This window comes from Macaca thibetana, chromosome 12 (genome assembly GCF_024542745.1).
Source record: "Macaca thibetana thibetana isolate TM-01 chromosome 12, ASM2454274v1, whole genome shotgun sequence".
Taxonomy (NCBI): domain Eukaryota; kingdom Metazoa; phylum Chordata; class Mammalia; order Primates; family Cercopithecidae; genus Macaca; species Macaca thibetana.
In genome coordinates, this window is record NC_065589.1 from 98,215,579 (window position 1) to 98,228,080 (window position 12,502).

The 12,502-nt window shown below is 36.2% G+C and overlaps 1 pseudogene; it reads left to right on the forward strand.

The window, feature by feature from the left end:
- The first annotated feature begins 2,051 nt into the window (after window positions 1-2,051).
- Window positions 2,052-3,474, forward strand: LOC126932649 (epsilon-sarcoglycan-like; annotated as a pseudogene).
- The last annotated feature ends 9,028 nt before the right edge of the window (window positions 3,475-12,502 follow it).

Genomic DNA, 12,502 nt, shown 5'->3' on the forward strand with positions numbered 1-12,502 from the left:
GTAGACTGGATAAAGAAAATGTGGTAAATATATACCACAGAATACTATGCAGCCATAAACAAGAATGAGAGCTGTACTTTGCAGTAATGTGGATAGAGTTAGAGGCCATTATCCTAAGTGAACTGACACAGGAACAGAAAACCAAACATCACATGTTCTCACTCATAAGTGGGAGCAAACATTGAGTACCTATGGACACAATGAAGGGAACAACAGACACCAGAGCCGACTTGAGGGTGTGGGGAAGAAGGAGGGTGAGTAACAAAAAACTACTTATCAGGTACTATGTTTACTACCTGGATGGTAAAATAATCTGCACATCAAATCCCCATGACAGGTAATTTACCTATATAACAAACCTGCACCTGCATATGTACCCCTGAACTAAAAATAAAAGTTAAAAATTAAGTTAAACTTCAAAATGACCAGAAATCTCTTTTGGTCCCACCACTCATGTGCTGTGTGATTCTGGGGAGTGGCTGAATCCCTGCTAGGGATCATGAGTGATCATTAAAAGGAAATGTGATGGAAACTGTAAAAGGTGTGAGTTGTATTCTTCCTAAAGAGTTTACCGGTGCTGCTTCCCACTTTGTGTACCTTGGGAAGCCCGAGGCACTTGAGCATCCTGGTGCCCTTCCCTAGGTCATTCAAACTTCCAGGTACTATTTCTTCAGTTAGATATCTTCAGTCTTCTTCTCAGAATTGACATCCTTTCTCCAGATGCTATGTGAGTTGGAAGGTCAATATGTAAAACCCACTCACACTGAGATACCTATTGGGAAGCCTGGAGTTCCAAGGACCCTCTGAGAGTATCTTAAGACTCCAAGCAACACAGTCTCTTCCTTTCCAACACTGTAAGATCCTGTGGCTGCTACACAATCACTTATGGGGAACAAAGTGCCTGTGTGCCTAAAGACCTAGATTGTGGTTTTTCCCTTTGACAGGGTATCAGAAGGAACACATCCATTGTTCATCCATGTCAGGTGAAAAAGTCAAAATACAAACAGGTGGGGGGGGGGGCACCAAAAGACAAAAAGATGAGAACTATCAAGGATATATTTGATTGATAATAAAAGCTCTAACAGAGCTAAATTTCTTTCATTTCATTCCTTAGCTATACAGACGATTTCTGTACAACTTTGTGCTATTTTTTCATATTTACTTGCTTTGTTGACTTCTGTGATTAGTGAAATCCATTTTAATCTAAAGTCTTTTGCTATTTCACAGGAATAGTTAGGTGAAAAAACCCACATAAACACAAAGAGACATGTAGACAGCATGCAGAGTATGGAGCTTTCTGAGGACTGAGGCTTCTGGCTTCTAGAGTTCTCATTTTCTTCAAATGTTGGTTTAGTCCTGCATTGAATTAGGCTGTAATATTCCATTATATGATAAAGCATCATTTAACAGGAAGTTATACTCTTTTATGTTATACTTGCATTTCATTTCCACGCTACTTTTTTGGAAAATAAGTGATAAGTAGAAGCAGAACAGGTATTTGTAATTACTCATGAGTCATTTGCTCTCACGTAATTTAATAGCCATAGATCTTTAATATTTATAGCACATGTTGAAAGCATTTAACATATGTAGTGATCTTCACCAAGTAACTCTATACTCTTCTTGAATACAAAGATGTAAATTTTGTCACCATTTATGCAACCTGCTAAAAATGTTGCTATTAATTCATGTGAATGAGTTTTTCCTCTAAGATTTTAATTAAAACACAAATGCTTTGCACACTTCAATCTGCAACATCCTCCACATGCATTTTTTAATACTGACTGATCAGTTGGATAACAGGAGGTTTCTTTGTAAGATGTTTTCTCATACCTGAAAATTTCCACAAAGCAGTAATTTTTGTGTGAAAGCCCATTCAAAAGCTAAATAAGCATCACACTACAAAGTTCTCAGTGGCAATTGTGTTTTCTTTGCACTCCTGTGTACAACAAAATGTGCTCTAATAAGAAAAGAGTAAAACTGGCCAAGCTGCCAGAAAGGGAGGGGAGGGGAGGGGAGAATTGAGGACTACGGGCCTCGTCAGCCCAATAATGAAATTGCCCTGGCGGTGGGATCCTGGAGACCCCTGTGCTTGCATAGGATAAGTTCAGGGGACACGCAGGATGAGCCTGTGGTGGTTGTCACATTCTTGATGACAGTATTCATTATTTTCTCTAAGGTGCACTCTGATCAGAATGCATACCCATCTGTAAGTGTCCTTTTGGTTTATGCTTTGGAACAAGTATTTTAAGGGGAAATTTCCACCTCACCAAAACCTGGTGAGATTAGTGATGATCCCAAAGCATTTAAAACAAATTGAAAGGGTTATTTAGAAAGACCTGGATAGCTCCTCTACATCCAAAGAACACCATATAGTGAGAGAGTCCTTATGACTCTCCGACAATTGAAAATGTGGAGAAACCAACAACTATTGATATAATTGCCTACAATAGGTGCACCTTTGAGACTGCAAGGAATAACTGGATAATATAATGTCAACAGAGGACTTCCTGTTGCCATATCACAAGCAGAAATCTTCATTAAAAATATAAATGTGTAAGAAATATTGGCCAGGAAGGCTCTTGGAAACTTTGTCAAGGTGGAGAAAAATGTGCTGTGGCCAGAGGGACTGAATGCCATAAACATCACGTGGCCCTCGATAGGGGCAGCAGGGTTCTGCTTCCTATTAATGGCCTAAAGGGGGGCGTTTTCGTCAGGATTGGTGCCAATGTCCCATTTTCTTCTTGATTACAAGATGTTGAAAATCCACAGAATTGAGATGCAGTCAAGAAATGGAGCCTGTAATAACATGTGCTAAAACATTTTGTACTCCATTTTACATTGACTAGTGCGAAATTTCATTTGGTTGATAAAACAAAGCAAGTGACCACCTATCCAGAAGTGATTCGTGGAGGGGGAATTCTAGTGATGATGGAGAGTACAAACCCTTTTCAAAATGATTGTCTGAAAAGCAGACAAGTACATGGATTTCTTAATTATACTGGCTGTGTCCTCAGCAATAGCACTGGTCCTCTTTCTAGTACCTCCTTACATCATGCACTGTCGACAGGAAGAAGTAGAAAAGAGAAACATGCAAACACCAGACATTCAACTAGTCCATCACAGTGCTATTCAGAAATTTGCCAAGGAACTTCAAGACACATCCAAGAGTAGAGAGACACCATGGCCCCCATCAACATTTCCTGTGTCTCACTTGTAACTGGTGAAATCATACCTCCCCTGTACACAGACAACCATGATAGCACTAATATGCCACTGGTGCAAATGCAGAATTTGTGACATCCAATTCAGATTCCTCAACAGCAGAGTACAAGTAAATGTCATCCCTGAAGAAAGAGAACTGACCAAAGCATGAATTTATAATCAGACAATATAGCAATGATATCATATTTCTTTTCACTTCCAATAATGCATGAGCTTTTCTGGTATATAGTGCGGATGTTCATGGTATTAACTGTAGCAGATATTATAATACAATATAACTTACATTTTACTAATGTATTTTTTACTTAAAGCATTATTGACAATTTGGAAAACACTGATGACTTCATATTTGTTACAATTAAAAGTGATCTTTAAAATAAATATTATCAATTAAAAACAGAATGTAGAAATCTATGAGCTAACCAGGTAATTCTAGCTGAGACAACTAGAATTTGAGAGAAAACTGTGTCACAAGTGGGAAAGTCAACATTAATCAAGAACCAGCATCATCAAAATATGTATTATCGAAATCAAAGCTATGTATAACTTTGGATTTCTACAAGAGTTGTTATTCAACGCAGAACGCTTTACCCATTAATTATAACGATAAAAAGTAACTCCTATTCAACCCTAAATCTAAATTATGCCAGAGCTTTCTAGAATAATACAACTACTTCAGAATGTTATTGTGTATTTTAAAATTCTACATTCTAATAATTTTCAAAAATCTATTAAAGGTACTTCAAGTGACTAAACTTTCCAGAACAGTAGCACAAATACAGTAATATAATATCATCACTATATTCTTCAGAATCTTAAAAACAGCGATGACAAAGCACATCCTTTGTTCTTTTGAAACATTCTTCACAGGCAACTTTTCAGCTGTATCATTTTTGCTATTATAAGCTATTATTATGCTGTATATTCTTTCACCAATCAGTTTTCTAATACCAGTAAGAGTTCATCAATAATTGTGGGCCATTCCAAAGCAAACATAAAAATTTTTCTAGATCCATTTTTCAAAAGAGAAGTGTGTATTTTCCTAAAGAGATGAAAGAGAAATGTCTGATTAACTGACACTCTGAAATCATTCCTGAGCAATCTGTTAGAATTTCTTTCCCTTTACAATGTTTTCTATTCTATGCTATCAAGAACTATGAATCATAATTTCTGGCAGCTAAATCCAAAAAGGGTGAGAGGTTCTATTAGCATCCTAAAAATATGCATGTCCTAATGCTCTCTTAAAATATGTCTGCTCAGAGAAGTTTCAGATTTTCTCAGCCAAGCAAAATGACATTAACTAAGACCCTGGCATGAAGATTTGCTTATTTTAGTTTGCTTAACATTGTAACCACAGCACAAAAATATTGCTACTCAATGGCAGATAAGTTATTCTCTCACATTTTCGCTTATTGTTTATTAACATCACATGATAAACTATCAAATCACTTATGATCACTAATTACTTTGATAATTCAATTATAAAGACAAACTAAAATGGTATTAGAATTAGTTCTTCTCAAGATAAGATAGCATTCTTTCAGTTTTAAAGGAGTCTGGTTAAAATTATTCAGCTCAAGCGAGGAATAATTGAAGACAATTGACAATTTAAATCAAGACAGCATAATCCGTCTACATCAGTTGCTGATAAACTTCTGAAAAAAAGTCAAAAGTGATACTAACTTCTTTTTTAATATTCAGCATTCCTCAAGGACATTTAACTTTATTTGCCTTTTTCCTGGGAAAGTTTACTACAGGATTCCAGGAAGAATTTCCTAAAAGGGAACAATATCCGACAGCGTATTTAGCTGACTTGCCATAAAGGATGAGTAGAGTGCAGAGAAGGTCAGAGCTAAGTCAAAGGAGGATGTCTTGTTATTTTGACTGTACACCTTTCAGGCAAAGGCCTAATACCTTTACAGAAAATAAAATGCAACAAACTTAATACTTTTCTCTGCTAGAGACAAGAGGACAAGGGTCATGTAATTGCATATATTGCATATCTTGTTGTATTGTTTCACTCATTTTCTCTTTTTAATAGAAAATAACAAATTAATCAAGGAAACACTGCCAACTGCTTCATTTCATATGTTAACTAGTATATTTATATGCTTCCAAAAATATAGACTTTAAGCAAGATAAAATGGAAATGTTTAATGGATTCACTGGGAAAACCTGAAGAAATTTTTTAGTAGCAAAAGTACACAAAAACAGTAGCAAAGTACACAAAGAATTCTAGAAACAACTCTAACATTCTTTTTATGGTGGAATAGTACACCATTGTGTCTCGTACTGGCATTTGATAAATTTTTTTTTCAATTTGGTCAAATCCCCTTTTTATTTTTATTGTTTCAATTAAAATTGTGTAAAATTTTACTTTTATTTGAATAGTTGCCTACCAATGCTATGATTTCAGCAACTTGATGAAAAAATCAATCAATCATTTGATTTTTAAGACTATTATTTTGTGGGCTTATTTTTTGCTCCATTTCATTTTTAAATTAATATAAATTAAAATTGACTTTTTGGAGATGTATATTGCTATGAATATTGAGACATGAAGAGATTAGTGTAAACACCATCACAATCAGGATACAGAACAGTTCCATCTCTTAAAAAACTCCCATGCTACCTCCTTGTAGTCCCCTTCCTAATCCCTAACAACTGCAGTTCTGTTCTTATTATTCTTTTGTTTTTGGAGAATGTCACACAGTTCTGTTCTTCATTATCATTCTTCTGCTTTTTGAGAATGTCATGTAAAGGGAATCAGACAATATGTAAACTGTTGAGACTGAGTTTCTTAACATGGCATAATACTTTTGAGAATTATCTAAATTGTTCAGTTATCAATAATTCATTTCTTTGTGTTACTGAATAATATTTCATTGTATAGTTATACCATGATTTGTTTTTCCATTCACTTACTGAAAAAGACTGGGTTATTTCCAGTTTAGGGCCAATGTAATTAAAGATGCTATAAACATTCATGTACAGGTTTTGTGAAAACACAGGTTTTCGCTTTACTTAAAAAATAAAATAAAATAAAATAAAATAAAAATACCACGAGAGGAACTGCTGGGTTATGTAATAAGGACATGTTTAGCTTTACAATAAACTGCCAAACTGTTTTCAAAATGGCTGTCATATTTGGCATTGCCATCAGTGATGTATGAGCATTCCAGTTGCTCCACTTTCTTGTCAGCACTTGATATTGTCAGTATAGCCATTCTAATAAATGTATATTAGTATCTTTCACTATTAAGTATTATATTAGCTTATAGATGTCCTTTATCAGACTGAAGAACTTTCCTTCAATTCCTAATTTGCTGAGAGTTTTCATTATGTATGAATATTAAATATTTTAAAAACTTTTTGTATTAATAGATATTATATAATTTTTCTTCTTTAGACTATCAGATATATTTTATTGATTGACTGTCAAATACTAAACCAATCTTTCACTCATTAGATGACTACTACTTGGTCACATTATATTATTCTTTTATACATTGCTAGATTCAATTTGTTAGTATTTTGATGATTTTGCATTTATGTTCATGAGTGATACTGATCTGAAGTTTTGGGGTATTTTCTTCTTGTCACAGTAATGCTCATCTCATAAAATGATGTAGGAAATGTTCCCTCCTTTTCAAGAGATGGTGTAGACTTGGGTTTATTTCTTCTTTATATGTGTTGTAAATTTTAGCAATAAGGTCATCTAGTCCTGGAAATTTCTTTTTCACAAGATTTCAATAATGGGTTAGGAAGTTTAATAATTACCAAACTATTAAGGTTATCTATTTCACTCTAAAAGAGTTTTTAGAGGTTTTTGGTTTTGGAATAATCGTTCATTTCACCTAACCTACTGAACTATGTATTATACATAGATTTATTCATAATATCCATTTTATCCTTTTTATATCTACAAAGAATGGGGTGATACTCATTTTTTAATCCTTGTTATTGATCACTGTATCTGCCCTCTTTTTCTGCCATAGGTATATCAATTTTAGTTTGCTTTTTTATGATTTTGCCTTTTGATTTTATTGATTTTTCTGTTTTCTGTTTTCTGTTTCATTGATTTGTGCTCTTATATTTATTGCTTTTTATTTCTATTTGGTTTAGTCTACTTTGTACTTTTTCTGTTTTCTTAAGATGGAAGCTCACTTTGATTTGAAACTTTTCTTGTTTTCCAACATAGGCATTTAACGCTATAAATCTTCCTCTGAACATTGCATTAAGTGCATGCCATACATTTCAACATGTTATATATTTATTTTCCTTGAGTTCAAAATATTTACAAATTTCTCTTGAGACTTTCTCTTCAATGTAAAGATTTTATGGGCATGTATTGTTTAATTTCCAAGTGTTGAGATTTTCTAGTTATTTTTATGTTACTAATTTCTAATTTAATTCCATTGTTTTCAGAGAACATACTTTGTGTGATTTCAGTTAGTTCAAATTTGTTAAAGTTTGTTTTATGACTCAGTATATGCCCATCTTTGTGAATTTGGTATGTTATACTTGAAGAGAAAGTGTGCTCTTCTGTTTTTTGGGGGAGTGCCCTGTTTATGTCAACTAGATCCAGTTAATTCATGATAAAAATCCTTGCTGATTCTATTAGTGTTGCTGATTCTATTACTACTTCTGATTCTAAGAAAGGAATGTTGACGTCTCCACTATATGTGTGGATCTGTCTATCTCTCTTTCAGTTCTGTCAATTTTATCTTTTGACGTGCTGTTGTTTGCCAATATAATTTTAAGATGGTTGTGTCCTCTAAGTTGATTTGCCCCTCTATAATCATGTACTGTGCCTCTTTATTCTAGGTAATTTTCTTTGCCCTGAAGTCTACTTTTTGTGACATTAACATGGTAACTCCTGGTTTCTGTCTTTTGATTAGTGTTTGCATAGTGTATCTGTTTTTACCCTCTTAATTTTCTCATACCAATATTATTATATTTGACATGAGTTTTTCATATGCAACATGTATTTGTGTCATTTTTAACTGATTCTGAAAATCTGTCTTTTAATTGATATGAGAGCTTTTACATTTGTTATAATTATTGATATATTTAGGTTTAGATTCTACCATTATATTATTTGCTTTCTGTTTTCTTCCCTCTGTTTTTTAATTCTCAGTTGTCCTTTTTCTGTTTTCTTATTATTTGATTTTTTAGTATTTCACTGCAATTAATTTTTTGAACTATTACTCTTTGTATGTTTTGCTTGTTTGGTTTTTAGTGGTTGCTCTGGGCATTACAATACATATTTAACTTTTAACTGCTTAGACTCAATATTTCACCACTTGAAGTAGAATGTAGATACAAGATCGGTCCACTTATTTTTGGCATCCATGATTTTAGGTGAGAAAACTGCAGTCATTTGAATATCCTATTTAAAAAATTGTTTTTCTAGTTGTTTTTAAGATTTTTTTCTTTGTTGTTAGTGTTTGCAATTTGATTATGACATTTCTGAGTTGGGATTAAATGTTTATCTTTGATTGGCCTACTGAACTTCTTGAATTTGTAGGTTTATATCTTTCATCATATTTGAGAAACTTTCAGCTATCATTTCTTCAATTTATTTTTTCTGTACTACCTTCTTGTCATGACCTTCTGGGTGGGTCTCCCATGGCATGAAAATTAGACCTGTTGGTATAGCACAAGAAGTTCCTAAAGCTGTTTATTTTTTCTCTTTTTTCTCCATTCTTTAGATTAACTTCCATTGATTTATCCTCAGATTCAATGACTCTTTTCTCTTTCATCTCCAATATACTATTGCGTCCATCCAGTGAAGGTTGTGTTCGTTTGCTTAGAGTTTTTCTTTTTATTTGCTTATTTTTGGAGAGTGTGGAAGTTATATTTTTACTTATAGAATTTCCACTTAATACTTCTTTATATCTTCTAATTATTTGCTTAGATTTTCTTTACATTTGTTTCAAGAGTGTACATACTTTGAACATTTTTACAATAACTGCTTTAAGTCTTTGTCAGATAATTCCAACATTTCAATACTGGAGTTTATTTTTTATCTTTACCAGTGTGAGTTGAGGTTTTCCTGGGTTCTTGTTTGTCAATTAACTATGTATTGTCTTCTGGATGCTTTGGATACTTTCTTATGAGACAATGAGTCCTGTTTAAACCTTATAGAAAATGTCGATATTTTGCTTTAGCAATCAGCCCAGTTGGATTCAGTCCCTGCATCCTGATCAGTCTTCTGTGGTTGTGGTTTCAAAGTACATTTCAGTTTTGTGGTTTCAAAGTACATTTCAGTTTTCAATGCCTTTGCAGTGCTAGTCACATCTGCCTTGTGTGTTTGTCACCTAGTGGCTAGTCCCAGAAGTGGGCAGAAGCCCATTTCAAAGTTCCATTCTCAAAATACATGGTATACTGTTTAGGATTAGATCCATGCACTTGCAGCTCAAGGGTGAATCCCAGAATTTATAAACAATTTTACAGAATTGATTTCTCAAGTTCCTATGCCTCCATTATCTCCCTTTCTGGTTTCCTTTTCAGTTCCCCAGAAAGTATGGTCTTTAGCCATGCTATACTGACACACACTTCCCATGAATGCATATGCATCCAGGACCAGGCAAAAGGAGAAGAAGGAAGGAAGGAAGGAAGGAAGGAAGGAAGGAAGGAAGGAAGGAAGGAAGGAAGGAAGGAAGGAAGGAAGGAAGGAAGGAAGGAAGGAAGGAAGGAAGGAAGGAAGGAAGGAAGGAAGGAAGGAAGGAAGGAAGGAAGGAAGGAGGAAGGAAGGAAGGAAGGAAGGAAGGAAGGAAGGAAGGAAGGAGGAAGGAAGGAGGGAGGAAGGAAGGAAGAAGGAAGGAAGGAAGGAAGGAAGGAAGGAAGGAAGGAAGGAAGGAAGGAAGGAAGGAAGGAAGGAAGGAAGGAAGGAAGGAAGGAAGGAAGGAAGGAAGGAAGGAAGGAAGGAAGGAAGGAAGGAAGGAAGGAAGGAAGGAAGGAAGGAAGGAAGGAAGGAAGGTAGGTAGGTTAGATGTTCTTATTTCTCAAAGTTTAAAGCACACTGTAGGTTCCTGCTGCCACAACTGTTGCTACCAGAAGTTCTGTATACTACTCATGGAACAAGAACTAAAAGGCTTTTCTCCAAGTTCTCTCTCTCAGTGTTGATGTTTACTTCCATATTTTGCACTACTTGAACCCAGGCTGGGGTAGACACCAGAAAATGGTAAATGCACTGTCCATTCAGTGATACTTCAAATTCTAGTCAGAGTCCTCAAATAACTGTTCCACCATTCTGATAAGGTTTTATAGCTGCATTCAGTGAGAATGACAGATTGGAGTGTGCTTACCCCATTTTACCCAGAACTGGAATCTTCGAGTGGGTTTTTTTTAATTAAGCTTATAAATAGCACTGTTACTTTATAATTAGTCTACATAAAAAGCTTATCTGGATAAGTGTTAAAAACAGATGAATAAAGAAGAAAAGAGAAAGAAAGGACGGGATGGGGTGAGGGAGAGAAAGAAGAAAAGAGAGAAGGGAAAGAAGGAAAAAGAAAGGAAAAAGAGAAAGGAAAGGAAGAAGGAGAGGAGAGTGGTGAAAGAGAAATAAAGAAAGAGTAATAAAAAATAAGAAGGAGCTGAGTGCTTTATCTCAGGCCTGTAGTCCCAGCACTTTGGGAAGCTGAAGCAGATGAATCACTTGAACCCAGGAGTTTGAGAGCAGCCTGGGCAACATGGCAAAACCCTATCTACAAAAAATACAAAAATTAGCTGGGCATGGTGGCTTCTGCCTATGGTCCCAGTCACTCAGGAGGCTGAGGTGGGAGGATCACTTGAGCCCAGGAGGTGGAGGCTGCAGTGAGCTGTGTTCACACCACTGCACGCCAGGTGGGTGGCAAAGTGAGACTGTCTCTAAAAATGAAAAGAAAAGAAGGAAGACAGAAAAGGAAAGAATCAAGAAAGAAAGGGAAGAAGGAGAGAGAGAAAGAAAGAGGTGAAAAAGAAAAATGAGTGAAAAAAGCAAGAAAGAAGAAGAAACTGGAAAGGTAGGAAAAAAAGAAGAAAAGATCCAAGAGGGAGAGAAGAAGAGAGAAATAACAGAAAGACAGACATTAATATCAAACACCTGACTGAAGGTAGATAAAGCTGAAACAGGAAAGGTTCCCTTGTCCCCCTCACAGAGTGTGTGATGGGGGTGTGGCTCGCTTCTTCCATGCCCCCCTGCTCAAACCTCTAGGGAAGCATATAGACAGGCAGGCTGTGGGGTTCCAACCCCATGGCAGTGTCTAGGGGTGAATGTTGACAGCTCCTGAAGCCCTAGTGGGCGTGTGTTACAGGGTGCTCTGTTAGTTTGCCATCAATAAGCAGCTTGTGTTAACCAGCTGAATTAGATTCTCTACCATGCCGCAAGGACAGAGGGCTTTCTGTATCCTGGGTGCTTGCCTTGGTGTACTGGAAGAATCATATCACACATGGGCTTTGGGAATGAGTGCAAAGTTTTATTGAGTGGCAGTAGCTCTCTGCTGATGGGGGAGCCAGAAGTGAGATGGTTTTCCCCTGGAGTTGGGCTGCTTGGAGATCCCGGCTATCCTTCTACTGCCCCACCAAAGTCTGCCTCGTCCTGGTTGATGGCCTGCCAGCATGCCAGCATCTGTTGGTGCCTGTCAGCATGCTCTTCCTCCCACAAGCTCTCAATGACCAGCCACTTGTGTCTTCTTCCACTGATGTGTTCCTCACGACGTCAAGCCACTTGTGTGTGTGTGTGTGCCAGCTAGGGTCTCGGGTTTTTATAGGCAGAGGGTGAGGGTGTGGTGGGACAGGGTGGTCTTGGAAAATGCAACATTTGGGAGCAAAGACAGAAGTGCCCGTCCTCACACAGGTCCGTGAGGATGGAGCCCTAGCCAGGGACTATGCCTTCCTCTACCCAGCACTTCCCTCCCCTCCTTCCACATCATTTAAAGGGACCACACTCTTTCCCTCCCAGCACTTTCGTATCAAAGTCACCTTTTTTTAAATCTGACAAATTGTTTCCTTTGTCTGGGAAAAAGACCATTGTGAGCAAAACAAAGTGTAGAAGTCATTTCCTCTTCACATAACTTTTGCCACCAAGTGGAGAAAAAAATGGTACTCCTAAATTCACATGTAGAAGTCACAATCCTCACCATAGTCTTTGCCACCAAATAGGTCAGAAATATAACTTTAGTTTTTAAAAAATAAAAAGGCTAAAATGTAATTAAATGTTTATGCTGAAAACCCTGAAGTGTGGGGTAGGAAAATCCTTCCTTGAAAACGTTTTCAAGAAGTAAATTTCAAA